This window comes from Phaseolus vulgaris, chromosome 7 (assembly GCF_051622355.1).
Source record: "Phaseolus vulgaris cultivar YP4 chromosome 7, ASM5162235v1, whole genome shotgun sequence".
In the NCBI taxonomy this organism is placed as follows: domain Eukaryota; kingdom Viridiplantae; phylum Streptophyta; class Magnoliopsida; order Fabales; family Fabaceae; genus Phaseolus; species Phaseolus vulgaris.
The window spans coordinates 24,686,822-24,701,854 of NC_143504.1; positions in this window are offsets into that span (position 1 = coordinate 24,686,822).

The window sequence follows — 15,033 nt, forward strand, 5'->3', positions numbered from 1 at the left end:
ACGAAGCGATTCACCCACGTTCAAGTTGCCGGCAGGATCAACTGCTATAGAGACTCATCTATATAATAAAAACAATAAACTCATGCAACTACAAAAAAAAACTAGTTAGGAGTCTTTTCATGCTAATTTCTCGTACATCAATGTCTATCACTAATATAAACTATCTAAAGATTCATATATCAAATATATACACTAAATTCATGCAACTATCGCAAAAAACTAGTTTCAAGTTTTTTCATCCTAATTTCTTGTAAAACAATGTTTATCACTACTATTGAGACTCATCTATCAAATATATACAATAAATTCATGCAACTACAAAAAAAAACTAGTTTGGTGTCTTTTCATGCTAATTTCTCGTAAATCAATACCTATCACTATTATAAACTATCTAAAGACTCATCTAGCAAATATATACAATAAATTCATGCAACTGCCACAAAAAAACTAGTTTCGAGTCTTTTCATCCTAATTTCTTGAAAATCAATGTCTATCACTACTATAAACTATCTAAAGACTCATCTATTAATGATAAAAAATAAATTCATGCAACTACCACAAAAAACTAGTTTCAAGTCTTTCCATGCTAATTTCTTGTAAATCAATGTGTATCACTATTATAAACTATCTAAAGACTCATCTAGAGAATATATACAATAAATTCATGCAACTACCACAAAAAAAACTAGTTTCAAGTCTTTTCATGCTAATCTCTTGAAAATCAATGTCTATCAATATTATAGAGACTCATCTATCAAATATATACAATAAATTCATGCAACTACCACAAAAAAACTAGATTCAAGTCTTTTCATGGTAATTTCTTGAAAATCAATGTTTATCACTACTATGGAGACTCATCTATCAAATATATACTGATCCTGCCGGCAACTGGAACGTGGAGGAATCGCTTCGTAGCACTCTCTGCCCTGTCTATGTGACTGCGTCTTCTGCAGAATCACCCTCAGAGCCTTCTCTTGGATCTTCAAATGTGCCCTGCAAAACACACAGATGACGCCTCTCGCGGCCGTTTGCACTCCGACGATCAAGTTAGTCCACAGAACCACCAAATGAGAAAACTAGTAGTGTGTGTGAAAAACTCTTGCTCTCTGTTTTTTTGTATCCCCCTTCTCTCCCTGATTCCTCCTTTTTATCTCTCTCTCTGTTTTCTGGGCATAACAGTATTCTGTTATGCTTTTCTGGCATGTGTCAGAACCCTGTTATGCTTTTCAGAGACAGTGTACCTGCAGAATCAGAGAGTGTGGGTGTCTGTGCGTGTCCGCGCGTCTCTGCGTTGGGCTGCGCCTGTCTGTACCCTTAATGGTACGGAGTGCACTTTTGTCTGGACCGCACCCCCCTCACATGGTGACACGTGGAGGCCTGCAACTCACATCTAACCACACACGTGTCACTTACTGGAAGGGCTCTAGCGCTTCTCTTTGCATGCCTAAGTTACGCCCTTGCAGAGTAACTTAGGATATTTCTCTCATCTAGGTAAGTCGCATACTCTTAGTAGAACGTCGGGTGTGGCTGGTCTAGGCACACTCACCAGACGTCGCTCCCTGCGTATACAGCTTACCCTTCACGATGTCACGCACGTAATGGGTTGAGGGAATTACCAATCACTGACTGGTTTACTAGTTCCCTTAGGCCACTCTCGTGCATGATTCCCTGAGGTGTGTTCATGCGAGATCCATGCGTAACGCTCTCGCTGGAAACCTCAGTCCCAGTTTAACTGCGTGTAACACGAGACCCCGATGACAATACACCCGATGACTGATCAGTGTTTACTTGCTTCTCGCGTTCTGCCTTCAGGCGTTAGTCTGAGAACTGGTCTGTTGGTGGCCACTTGGCTACTGACCACCGATCACCATTCTGGATGATCTGTCCCCCGACCTCTCTGCCGCCTGATCTGTCGGTGGTCACTGTGTTACTGACCACCGATCACCGCTCTTGGTGATCGTCTCCCTGACCTCTCTGCCACCTGGTCCACGTGTCACCCTGCGAGTGGTCCACGTGGTTCTCTGCTGCTGACGTCATCGACTACCGATGACCGATCGGATCACAAGCCCCCCAGTCTCGAGTCGAGAACTCGTTCTCAGCGAAGAGACTAAGTAGTCGTGCCCTCAGTCCACGTGGCAAGTGGGGCCGCCTCACGTGCCACCTCACGTGCTGCTTCTTTAACGTTTGGACTTGCTCTCTTAATCTCGCGACACGTGGCCCCATCGACGGCCAGCGCTGTGCGTCGCTAGCGCTTCTCTTATTCAAATTGGCGCGCTCCTTTACTGTTCTTTCATCTTCTTCATTCGACTCCCAGACTCTCTGCGAACTTTTCCTCTGCGCACCTTTCTTTCCTCAAATTCTTTGCTACCAAATCTCTTGCGATCATCCAAAGGTATGGTTTTTCTTCTCCCTGACCCCTTTTTGGTCATCTTTACCGATTGCATTTATCATTCTGGTTATCATGCATTCATCTTCTCTATTTCCCTCTCTCGAACCCGCGCTAGGGTTTTTTCACGTTCTCACTCTGGCTTCTGCTTCTTCTTCCTCCTCTTTTCACCTGGGCACCTCCTTCTCCTTTCCCCTTTCTGTTTTCACCAAAACATTCATCATTCCCTCTTCTTCCATTCATTCTGACTTTCGTTTTTCCTCCATTTGCAGCTATCTCACGATGGCTCGCTTGAAACAAACTGCGCGTATAGTTGCCTCATCCTCTGGTGCACAGCCTTCCGCAAGTGCGCCAGCTTCACCACCGCCTGTTGCTACTTCCTTCCATGACAACGCCAGGGTCTACGAATGGGCCTCCCTGGCGTTGCTCGCTGAAATCTCCGCTCTACTGCCCCAGGGCCACCTCACGTCCTTGCTGAGCCACAATCCCGATGAGCCTTCCTGCGCCATCGACAGGGAGAATGACTTCAATATCCGAATTCGCATTCCTCCTCGAGGAATGTCCATCTGCGCGGATGACAGGGCCACCAATGGGGTGCCCTTCGTCTTCATCTACTCCGCTATCTTCAAGAGGTTGAAGCTGCGCCTCCTTTTCACCTTCTTCAAAAAGGAGCTGATGATGGAGTTAAACGTCGCGCCTTGTCAACTCCATCCAAATGCCTGGGCCTTCATCCGGGCATTTCAGATCCTCTGCAGTCATTTCGGGCACAACGCCTCCGTGGACGTGTTCCTCTACTTCTTCGAAGCGAAGAACCCTGGGGACAGGTCCTGGGTTAGCCTGAACGGGGTTGCTGGACGGGTGCTCCTGGGCCTGTACCAGCAATCCTTCAAAGACTGGAAGGGCAGATTCTACATGATATCTGCTACCCCTCAAAGTCCAAATCTGCTCGAGGGATACCCCCTCTACTTGGTTCCTGGAGTTGAATTCAAGAAGTCCAGGGACCTCGAAGCTATGGCCCCCTACGAGCGCGAGCTATGTGGGCTGCTCCTAGGGGCCAAGTACAACTCCGCCCGCCTCATCAAGGATGAATTTGATCTGGTGGCGCTGAAAAAATATATAGGTAGCTCTTCTTGCACTTCTTAGGATACTTGTCTCTTCTCATGCATGTTTTTATGTGCTTTTGACTTACTTGCATAACTTGGCCAACTAACCCTTCCTTTTCTCGTCTATGCAGACTCAATGACGGGGAAAGACAGGAAGCTGGCCTTGCTAGAGCTTGCCAAGCGTCGGGGAACCAAGGGCACTGGGTCCTCCTCTTCTACGACTGAGCCCATCGCAGCCCCTCCACTCTCGGTCGCGCCAGCTGAAGGCCCCGAGCAAGGAAAGAAAAGGAAAAGGCTGGTGAAGGCTTCCACTTCACTTCCTGCTGCTGCTACCGTCGCCTCAACTGAAGAGGAGAGCTCTGGCTCTCCTCTTATACACCGTCAGAGGAAGAAGGCAGCAGTTGAGGGGGCTTCGTCTCTCCAGCCTGGAGAGATCGAGGTAGTGGAAGTAGAGGAAGGGTCTTCCCCACCTCCCTGTGCTCAACCTGCCTCAGAGCCCTCCAGTCTTCCTTCTCCAGGCCAGCAGTTGCCTCCAACTTCCCAACTGCCATCTTCCCCCCCGGCAGGCCAATCACCTGGTCCACCTGCTCATCCTGCTGGGGGTCCACCACCACCACTGCCAATCCCCACAGCCACTGCTGAAGGTGGGGGGTCCAGCTCGCGCCCAAGCACTTCTGGGGCCAACCACGAAAACTTCAGCAGGGTCATCACCCTGGTTCGACAACTCATAAGCAACCGGGAGCTTGTCGAGTGGAGTGGTGATGAGGTGGATATGCACCTGGCCAAGCAGGTAGTGCTCTCTCTGGAATTTTCCACCCAGCATCGCAAGCAACTAGCCCTGGAGAAGAGGGTGAAGGATCTTGAGCACGACAAGGAGTCACTGCGAAGTGACTTCGAAGCTGCCCAAGAATCTGTAGAGTTGATGCGGGGCATGGTGGAGAAAGCTAGGAGGGAGTACCTAGCGCAGGTCCAAGAGACCATCAAGACGGAGATCTTGATGGGGCAAGCTTTTAGCTCTTTGGACTGCACGGTGGTGGAGCTGCGGGCCGAGACCTCCTCCCTACGCCAACTGAATTCTCAATTAGTGGAGGAGCTCGAGTCCACCAAAGAAGCAGCTGCTGTTGGGGAGAAGAGACTTGAGGAGGTGGAGGGCAAATTGTCTGAAGCTGCCTCCTCCCTTGCTGCCGTTACCACTGAGAGAGATGCTGCGGAGGCCTCAAAGCAAAAACTGGAGGCGGAGAATGCTGATTTGATGAATGTGGGTGTTGATGCCCTTACTGATGGATTCGAGCTAGCACTCGAGCAAATCAGATGTGTTCTCCCGGACCTGGACCTCTCGCAGTTCAGCATCTATCATGAAGTGGTAGATGGAAAACTCATCCCTCCTGCCCCTTAATCTTTTCTCTTCTTTGTAAATTTAACTTCTGGACAAATTTTCTTACTACTCCAAAATTTGTATAAGACTTGACTGTGAATACAAACTCTCAATGCTCCTTTTCTTGCATAAGTTTCTTCCCTTGTATTTTCTTTGAGCTTCACTTATCTTTATGCGCGCGACTAACTGTTAGCTAGCTTAGGTTCAGCGCGATCTTGGGCTTTATCTTTCCTTTCGCACACGACTAAGTGTTAACCAGCTTAGGCTTAGCGCAATCTTGAGCTTTGTCTTTCACTTTGCGCACGACTAAGTGTTAACCGGCTTAGGCTTAGCGCGATCTGCTTCTCTTATTCTTTCGCTTCTACTTGATCACAACTGGCTATTCCCTTAGCTTGGTGTTTGACAGTCCTCGTGCGCTGCTTCACACCACTAACCACTCACTGACGACTCATCAGTGATCGTTATTCGATCTTCACCTAGCTTCCCTGTTGCTCTAGCGCTAAGTGCATAGAGAACCTTGACATCGATCGCTCGAGGTGATGCCTTGTTCTGGGGAAATAAAAGTGTTTCTCGCTAACCCCTCTTACTTTCCCCAAGGTCATCACCCTTCGGGGCGTTGAGTCGTTCATTCCCTGCCTCACTCCTGGGGTGAGAAGGGTTTCGGACTAAGAGCTTTACTGGGCCAGTACTGGTGCATGCCAAGCGGGTAAGGACATTTTGTCAAGACCTTTCCTTTCCCTCCCTTGGTCTTACTAGCATCCCTGGCTTTTCAAACCTTTAACTGCTTGCGCTCACACTTGGGGTGAGGAAGACTTGGATCGGTGCCGATACTTGCGCCTAGGGCAAGTAGGGCCTAACCAATCACCTGCACTTGCACCTGGGGCAAGGAGGACTTTAACCTTAATACTTGAGCACACTTGATATGCTGGAAATTTTTCTTTAATTGGGTGGCCTCGTTAAAAACCCTCCTTAGGGAAAAGAGTGCCCCCTTGTCTGTTCAACTGTTTCCACCACATACAAGGCATGTATCTTTAGCGCGAGAACGCTATTACTGTACAATTTTAACTGAAATAAAATTTTAAATGGGTGGCGTTCCACGTTCTGGGGATTGCTCCTCCCTCCAAAGTCTCTAGGCGATAGGCTCCGTTCTCCAATGTCTCCACCACTCTGTACGGGCCTGTCCACTTTGGGGACAACTTGTTCTGCATGTCGTTCTGATGCGCCTTTCTCATCACCAGATCACCTTCCTGGAAGCGCCTGGGCCTCATTTTAGAGTTGTGCCTCCACTCTACTCTTCTCTTCACAGCTTCAGCACTGACTCTGGCCTCTTCTCGCACTTCGTCTAGCAGGTCCAGATTCACCTTACGCTCTTCATTGGACTCTTCGGCAACGAAGTTCAAGAATCTGGGGGAGCTCTCCTGTATCTCCACGGGAATCATGGCGTCTGTCCCATAGACAAGGCTTAAGGGTGTCTCATGGGTGCTGGACTGTGGGGTGGTGTGATAAGACCATACAATTCTAGGGACCTCCTCTACCCAACCTCCTTTGGCCTTGGCTAGTCTTCGCTTCAGCCCCCTGAGCAGTACTCGATTTGCTGACTCCACCTGCCCATTGGTTTGTGGGCGTTCCACTGAAGCGAAAACTTGTTGTATCTTTAACTCTTCACACATCTTCCTCAGTTGATGACTTGTGAACTGGGTGCCATTGTCGGAAACCATCCTCTTGGGTATTCCGAAGCGGCAGACAATGTTCTTCCAGACGAAGTGCTCGACTTTCTGTGCGGTGATGTGTGCGACTGGCTCTGCCTCCACCCACTTGGTGAAATACTCAATGGCCACGATGAGGAACTTCATCTCCCTCACCGCCAGGGGAAAGGGTCCTAGGATGTCAATCCCCCATGTATGGAATGGCCACGGGCTATGGATGGACCTCAACTCCTCAGGGGGTGCCTTGTGCCAGTCTGCATGCAGTTGACACTGTTTGCAACGCTGAGCAAACCTTATGCAGTCTTCCCTCAGCTTTGGCCAGTAGTACCCCGCGCGGAGTACTCTACTTGCCAAAGCGCGACCACCTACGTGGCTTCCGCACACCCCTCGTGCAGCTCAGACATGAGTCTGGTGCATTGCTCGCCGTGCACACAGATCTGCACAGGGTGAGAAAATCCAAATCTAAAGAGGTTTCCATCTATAAGAGTGAACTTACTTGAACTCCTCTTTATCCTTTTGGCCTCTGCCGCATCGAGCGGGAGTACACCATCTTCTAAGTATAGCTGGTATGGCGTTATCTAGGTGTCGGGTTCCTTCCCCGCGTGGACCTCCATCGACTCATCGGTCTTTGACGGTCGCGATCTCACCCTCAGTGCTCTCAGCGTTTCTTAGGTCAACGACCGATGACCGATCGTTAGACGCTCCATTGACTTGCATATATGAAGTACCTAGTTGTCTGACACGAACGCGCGTGGCACCTTCAGGGTCTCCTGAATGACGGTCCTCTGCTTCCCCCCTTTGCCTGAGCTGGCCAGCTTGGCAAGCAGGTCTGCTCTGGCATTTTGCTCTCTTGGCACGTGCACTAATTCAAACTCAGCGAAGGACGTCTTCAAGCGCCGCACATACTCCAGGTAGGCTGCCATCTGGGGATCTTTTGCTTGGAACTCCCCTGTAACCTGCCCGGTGACCAGCAAAGAGTCGCTTTTGGCCAGCAGGTTTCTTGCTCCCATTTCACTTGCTAGCAACATTCCTGCGATTAGCGCTTCATACTCCGCCTGATTGTTGCTAGCCTTGAAGGCAAAGCGGAGGGACTGTTCGATCAGTACCCCGTTCGGTCCCTCCAGGATGACTCCCGCGCCGCTCCCCTGCTGATTGGAGGAGCCATCCACCGATAATACCCATCGGAAGTCTAATCCTTCTGCAGGTGTCGCGATCGACGAAAGCTCGACAACAAAGTCCGCGAACACCTGCCCCTTGATCGGTCCTCGGGGCTCGTACTGGATGTCAAATTCTACAATTCCACCGCCCATTTGACCATCCTTCCTGCGACATCAGGTTTCTTCAATACGTTCTGGATAGGCAGATCAGTCATCACCACCACTGTGAAGCTGTGGAAGTAATGTCTGTGTCTTCTGGCTGAAAACACCACCGCCAGAGCAGCCTTCTCGAGGGCCTGGTACCTTGTTTCAGGGCCTTGCAGCACCTTACTCACAAAGTAAACAGGCCTCTGGGTCTGGTCTTGTTGTTGCACCAGGACTGAGCTGACTGCTCTCTCCGTCACAGCAAAGTATAGACGAAGAGGGATGCCTACCTGAGCTTTTCGCAAGACTGGTGGGCTCGCCAGATACCCCTTTAACTTGATGAAGGCCTCCTCGCACTCCTGCGTCCATAGAAATCTGCTGTTGCGTTTGAGACACTGGAAGTATGGGTGACCTTTCTCCCCTCCAGCGGACATAAACCGGGACAAAGCCGCCAAGCGACCGGTGAGCTGCTGCACTTCCTTCACCGTTGTTGGGCTCCTCATTGCCACGATCGCCGCACACTTCTCTGGGTTAGCTTCGATTCCCCGCTCTGTTAAGAGGAAGCCCAAGAACTTCCCAGCCTCCACACCAAATATGCATTTCTCAAGGTTGAGCTTCAGCCTGTACTTGGCAATGGTGGTGAATAGCTCTTCCAGATCAGCTGCATGATGCTTCTTCTCTTGGGACGTAACCACCATGTCATCTACATAGGCGTGTACGTTCCTTCCCAGCATGGGCGAGAGCACCCTATCCATGAGCCGTTGATAGGTAGCCCCCGCGTTCTTTAACCCGAATGGCATGACTTTGTAGCAGTAGCAAGACCGTTCCGTCATAAACGCAGTCTTGCACTCATCCATGGGGTGCATCCTGATCTGGTTGTACCCTGAAAAAGCATCCAAAAAGCTGAGTAGCTTTCCCCCCGATGCGCTATCAACTAGGGCATCTATACTGGGTAAAGGATAAGAATCCTAGGGGCACACCTTGTTGAGGTCAGTGAAGTCCACGCACCACATTCGCTAGCCACTCGGGGTATTGGATCTCTCTGATGTGCCCTGCAGCAAGGAGCTTCTGCGCTTCGTCGTGGATCACCTTCCTCTTCTCCTCGTTGAATTTCCTTCGTCTCTGTCGCACCGGTCGAACCATAGGGTCCATCGACAGACGATGGCAGAGGAAATCGGGGTCGATTCCTGGCATGTCGGACGCTGACCATGCAAAGGCATTCATGTGCTTCTCAATCACACCCATGATCAGCCTTCGCTCTTCTTCAACGAGGGATCCCCCTAACTTGAACTTTCTTCCCCCGATGTCCACTTCAACCCATCCTTCAGCTGGGTGGGGCCTTCTCTCATTGGCGATGACCGCCCTCGCGATCCCTGACTCGCGAGGAGTGATCGCGCCTCCCTCTTCTTCTTCAACTTGGGCTACCTGGGAGCCCCCCACCGCAGCATCCTCCATCCTCTGAGCGCCATGTATCTCCCTGACCACCGATCGCTCTTCGCGCACGCCTGGTGGTGGTTTCGTGGTGACGTGGCACACACTTCTCTTTTGCTTCAAGCTGTTCTCATAACAGCGTCTTGCCTCAGCCTGATCCGACTTTATGGTTATCACGGTCCCCTCCATCGACGACAGCTTCAACTTCATGTGCCTCGTCGATGGTATTGCGCCCAATCTATTGAGTGTTGGCCTCCCCAACAAGACGTTGTACGCAGAAGGGGCGTTCACCACCTGGTACTTTATCTTTTCAGTGCGGGCTGTCGTTCCGTCAGTGAACGTTGTCCTCAGCTCGATGTATCCCCGCACCTCTACTTGATCTCCTGCAAAACCGTAGAGACACCCGGTATACGGTCTTAGCTGATCAGGGGACAACTGTAACTTGTTGAATGTTGGCCAGAACATGACGTCTGCCGAGCTTCCTTGATCTACGAGTACTCTATGCACTCGTCTTCCCGCTGTGATGAGAGAAATGACCACAGGGTCGTTGTCGTGCGGGACAACGTCCCGTAGATCAGCTTTCCTGAAGATAATGTCCACTTCAGGGTAATGACTCTCATTCACTGCATCTACCGCCATCACCGATCGAGCGTATCTCCTTCTTTGTGAAGCTGTGCATCCCCCACCAGAGAAGCCTCCCGCGATCGTCTGCACTTCCCCATGCACAGGGACTTCATGCTGCTGTTCTCCAGTCTGGGATCCTGACGCGCGATCACCCTGCGGCTCACGCAGGTAATCTGCTAGAAACCCAGACTTCACCAACTCTACCAGTTGGTGTCCCAGTGCCAAACAGGAATGAAGTGTATGGCCAAAGGCCTGGTGAAACTCGCACCATTCATTCTTCTTCCTTCCAAGTACCTCATCTGTCTTCTCTGGTACTCGTAGTCTTGCTGCTACAGCAGGAAGGGCGATGAGATCCGGCAATCCTACCATGAAGTTGTATCTCGGGGGTGCGTTATTCTCCCTTGCACGCCCCCTGCTCTGATCTTTGCCTGGTGCATAGGGACGAGGTTTTTCCCGCACCTTCTTCCCCTTTTTGGCCTCATGCACCCTTGCTTGCTGTGGCTTTCCTTGCCCTCCACGCGGTCTTGGTGGTGCAGCACTGCCCCTCTTCTTAGAAACCTCTGTTTCTGCCACTATGTGCGCCACCGCCCGTCGTCGGATCTCTGCAAAGGTGCTGGGATGGCTCCTGATGAGAGACTCGCTGAAGGGGCCAGGCAGCACTCCCTTCTTAAACGCGTGCACCAGCATATCTTCATCTTTGCTGGGCAATCTAACCACTTGTGCCCCAAAGCGGTTGAGGTAGTCTTTCAGCGACTCACCTTGGTATTGACGCACGTCGAACAAGTCGTATGACACCACTGCAGGTTCCTTATTGACGATATATTGCTCAGTGAAGAGCTTTGAAAACTGAGAGAAAGACGTGATATGTCCTTCTGGTAAACTCACGAACCACTCCATGGCGATTCCGCTCAATGTGCTCATGAACATTTTGCAGTACACAGCGTCTGAGCCCCCAGACAACATCATCTGGGTGTGGAACGCCGTCAGATGCGCCTCCGGGTCTTCTACCCCCTTGAACGATGCCTTCACCCCCACCAGGTTGGGAGGCACCATGGTTCTCATGATCTCAGGGGAGAATGGCATGGGGAATGCTCTTGGAGGTGAGGGCTGCCTAGACACCCTTTCGTCAACAATGTGTTCCCTCTGCGCCTGCAGCGTCCTTCTCAACTCTTCGTTGACGCGATTCAGCTCGTCATTCCTGCTTTGCGACGCAGCCAACTCCGTCTGCATCCTTTCTTGTTCAACTTTCGACGCTGCGGCGTTATCCTGCAGCGTGCGCACCATTTCCAGGACCTGCGCCATTGTCACAGCTCCTTCGTCAGCAGATGGCGCAGGTGATGGTTCTCTGTTTCTAGGCATCTTTCTCTATCAAAGAAACTGATAAAACTCTGGTGAGCTTCAAAAACTGTGGTGTATATGGGACAACGATTCACTCGAGCCCCACGGTGGGCGCCAAATGATCCTCCCGACAACTCGAACGTGGAGGAATCGCTTCGTAGCACTCTCTGCCCTGTCTATGCGACTGCGTCTTCTGCAGAATCACCCTCAGAGCCTTCTCTTGGATCTTCAAATGTGCCCTGCAAAACACACAGACGGCGCCTCTGGCGGCCGTTTGCACTCCGACGATCAAGTTAGTCCACAGAACCACCAAATGAGAAAACTAGTAGTGTGTGTGAAAAACTCTTGCTCTCTGTTTTTTTGTATCCCCCTTCTCTCCCTGATTCCTCCTTTTTATCTCTCTCTCTCTGTTTTCTGGGCATCACAGAATTCTGTTATGCTTCTCTGGCATGTGTCAGAACCCTGTTATGCTTTTCAGAGACAATGTACCTGCAGAATCAGAGAGTGTGGGTGTCTGTGCGTGTCCGCGCGTCTCTGCGCTGGGCTGCGCCTGTCTGTACCCTTAATGGTACGGAGTGCACTTTTGTCTGGACCGCACCCCCCTCACATGGTGACACGTGGAGGCCTGCAACTCACATCTAACCACACACGTGTCACTTACTGGAAGGGCTCTAGCGCTTCTCTTTGCGTGCCTAAGTTACGCCCTTGCAGAGTAACTTAGGATATTTCTCTCATCTGGGTAAGTCGCATACTCTTAGGAGAACGTCGGGTGTGGCTGGTCTAGGCACACTCACCAGACGTCGCTCCCTGCGTATACAGCTTACCCTTCACGATGTCACGCACGTAATGGGTTGAGGGAATTACCAATCACTGACTGGTTTATTAGTTCCCTCAGGCCACTCTCGTGCATGATTCCCTGAGGTGTGTTCATGCGAGATCCATGCGTAACGCTCTCGCTGGGAACCTCAGTCCCAGTTTAACTGCGTGTAACACGAGACCCCGATGACAATACACCCGATGACTGATCAGTGTTTGCTTGCTTCTCGCGTTCTGCCTTCAGGCGTTAGTCTGAGAACTGGTCTGATGGTGGCCACTTGGCTACTGACCATCGATCACCATTCTGGATGATCTGTCCCCCGACCTCTCTGCCACCTGATCTGTCGGTGGTCACTTGGTTACTGACCACCGATCACCGCTCTTGGCGATCGTCTCCCTGACCTCTCTGCCACCTGGTCCACGTGTCACCCTGCGAGTGGTCCACGTGGTTCTCTGCTGCTGACGTCATCGACTACCGATGATCGATCGGATCATATACAATAACTTCATGCAACTACAAAAAAAAAACTAGTTTCGGGTCTTTTCATGCTAATTTCTTGTAAATCAATGTCTATCACTATAATTAACTATCTAAAAATCAATCTATCAAATATATACAATAAATTGATGCAACTACCACAAAAAAAACTCAAGTCTTTTCTTGCTAATTTCTTGAAAACCAATCTCTATCACTATTATAAACTATCTAAAGACTCATCTATAAAATATATAGAATAAATTTATGCAACTACCACAAAAAAGCTAGTTTAGAGTCTTTTCATCTTAATTTCCTGAAAACTAATGTTTATCATTACTATAGAGACTCATCTATCAAATATATACAATAAATTCATGCAACTACCACAAAAAACTAGTTTAAACTCTTTTCATCCTAATTCCTTTAAAATCAATGTTTATCACTACTACAGAGGCTCGTCTATCAAATATATACAATAAGGTCATGTAACTACAAAAAAAAAACTAGTTTATAGTCTTTTTATGCTAATTTCTTGTAAATCAATGTCTATCACTATTATAAACTATATAAAGACTCATCTATAAAATATATACAATAAATGGATGCAACTACTACAAAACACTTGTTTCAAGTATTTTGTTGCTAATTTCTTGAAAACCAATGTCTATCACTACTATACAGACTCATCTATCAAACATATACAATAAATTCATGCAACTACCACAAAAATACTAGATTCAAATCTTTTCATGCTTATTTCTTTAAAACCAATGTTTATCACTACTAGAGAGACTCATGTATCAAATATAGACAATAAATTCATACAACTACCACAAAATAACTAGTTGCGAGTCTTTTCAAGCTAATTTCTTGTAAATCAATGTCTATCTCTATTATAAACTGTCTAAAGACTCATCTATCAAATATATACAATAAATTGATCCAACTACCACAAAAAAAAACTAATTCTAAGTCTTTTCTTGCTAATTTCTTCAAAACCAATGTCTATCACTACTATAGAGACTCATCTATCAAATATATACACTAAATTCATGCAACAACCACAAAAAAACTAGATTCAAGTGTTTTCATGCTAATTTCTTGAAAACCATTGTTTATCACTACTATAGAGACTCATCTATATAATAAAAACAATAAATTCATGCAACTACAAAAAAAAAAAACTAGTTGGGTGTCTTTTCATGCTAATTTTATGTATATCAATGCCTAACACTATTATAAACTATCTAAAGACTCATCTATCAAATATATACAATAAATGGATGCAACTACTACAAAAAAACTAGTTTCTAGTCTTTTCTTTCTCATTTCTTGAAAACCAATGTTTATCCCTACTATAAAGACTCATCTATCACATATATACAATAAAGTCATGTAACTACAAAAAAAAACTAGTTTATATTCTTGTTATGCTAATTTCTTGTAAATCAATGTTTGTCACTATTATAAAATATCTAAAGACTCATATATCAAATATATACAATAAATGGATGCAACTACTACAAAAAAACTAGATTCAAGTGTTTTCATGCTAATTTCTTGAAAACCATTGTTTATCACTACTATAGAGACTCATCTATATAATAAAAACAATAAATTCATGCAACTACAAAAAAAAAAACTAGTTGGGTGTCTTTTCATGCTAATTTTATGTATATCAATGCCTAACACTATTATAAACTATCTAAAGACTCATCTATCAAATATATACAATAAATGGATGCAACTACTACAAAAAAACTAGTTTCTAGTCTTTTCTTTCTCATTTCTTGAAAACCAATGTTTATCCCTACTATAGAGACTCATCTATCACATATATACAATAAAGTCATGTAACTACAAAAAAAAACTAGTTTATATTCTTGTTATGCTAATTTCTTGTAAATCAATGTTTGTCACTATTATAAAATATCTAAAGACTCATATATCAAATATATACAATAAATGGATGCAACTACTACAAAAAAACTAGTTTCAAGTCTTTTCTTGCTAATTTCTTGAAAACGAATGTCTATCACTTCTATAGAGACTCATCTATCAAATATATCCAATAAATTCATGAAACTACCACAAAAATACTAGATTCAAATATTTTCATGCTTATTTCTTTAAAACCATTGTTTATCACTACTACAGAGACTCATGTATTAAATATAGACAATAAATTCATAGAACTACCACAAAATAACTAGTTACGAGTCTTTTCAAGCTAATTTCATGTAAATCAATGTCTATCTCTATTATAAACTGTCTAAAGACTCATCTATCAAATAAATACAAGAAATTGATGCAACTACCACAAAAAAAACTAGTTTTAAGTCTTTTCTTGCTAATTTCTTCAAAACCAATGTCTATTGATCCTGCCTGTTGACCAGAACGTTGGAACTTGCCTCGTGAAACTTGGATCGACATGTGCACCGCTTCAACCTCCTTCCTTCGTCACGATCCACC